Genomic DNA, 1,197 nt, shown 5'->3' with positions numbered 1-1,197 from the left:
TCTTTCTTTCTTTCTTTCTTTCTTTCTTTCTTTCTTTCTTTCTTTCTTTCTTTCTTTCTTTTTCTTTACATGGCCAGGATGCGCTCTAGCCCAAGCTGGCCTGTGTCTTATGCTGTCACTCAGGCTGTCTTTAGACACACAGTGATCCTCCCATCTCAGCCACCCAAGTGCTGGGATTACAGGNATGAACCTCAAGCTGGCCTATTCCCTCNCTTATCTGTAAGTTAACCCATGAGCTGTGAATTGAGTCTTCTTGGGCTCTGCCTGCTTTACTTTAGCATTCATTATTGTTAATGTTATACACCCAACACTAAGCATTGGAAATAATTGTTTCTGTTTCTTTTGTTTGTTTTTGAGACAGGGTCATATGCTTCCCTGGCTGGCTATAGCATACTTGCTGAACTCCAGATCCACATTTCTTCACTTGCCCAAAATGCTAGGATTATAGACTTGTACCACCATGTCAGACTCTTCAAAGTCTGAAATCTTCAAGTTGGCACACATGTCAGGTAATCTATACAACAAATAAATGGTTTTTAAGGAACATCTGACAGCTCTGTCATCGCAGCCTAGAGAATTGGGCTAATAAGCCTCAGCATGAGGCTCTGAGCTGAGTCATTTGTTATTGCCNAGGATTAATCATCGGATTTATAGANGCCTGTCTTCATGTCNCTGTGAGTACTGCTTTCCCCNGGGTTGTTCAGTTATGACATTATTCCATGATGNTGAGATGCCTTCTTGATTGACATTGGGCTGTTCTATGTGCAGAACAGGTAGACAGGCTGTTGAGCTCATCTATTTTTGGCCATCTGGGAACCTACGTTGCTTTCAGTAAACCAATGTGGCATCACTGCCAGTAATACAGCTCTTGTGCAACTGGAGGCTTCATTTTGGGGTCTAAGAAGACATGGCCTTGCTTTTGTACTCTGCTGCCCTTATTAATAGAGACTTCAGAATTTATTGTCCCAGGAAGCTTGCAAACTCAAATGCNTCTAATTTTGTTCACTGCCAGAGAGCAAAACTACTTACTTTGATCATTGNATGCATGTAGAGAAAGTGCTGATTTTGGCTTTTNCTGGGGCCATATGGTGTTAATGGAGACAAATACTGCCTCTCCCCTGGTTAGAGGTTTTCATTCTTGGAAGCTAAGATTCTAGCATGTCAAATGCTTCTTCCAACAAGGACTACCAAATTATC

This window comes from Mus caroli, chromosome 9 (assembly GCF_900094665.2).
Source record: "Mus caroli chromosome 9, CAROLI_EIJ_v1.1, whole genome shotgun sequence".
NCBI classification, from domain to species: domain Eukaryota; kingdom Metazoa; phylum Chordata; class Mammalia; order Rodentia; family Muridae; genus Mus; species Mus caroli.
This window is presented reverse-complemented; position numbering follows the sequence as displayed.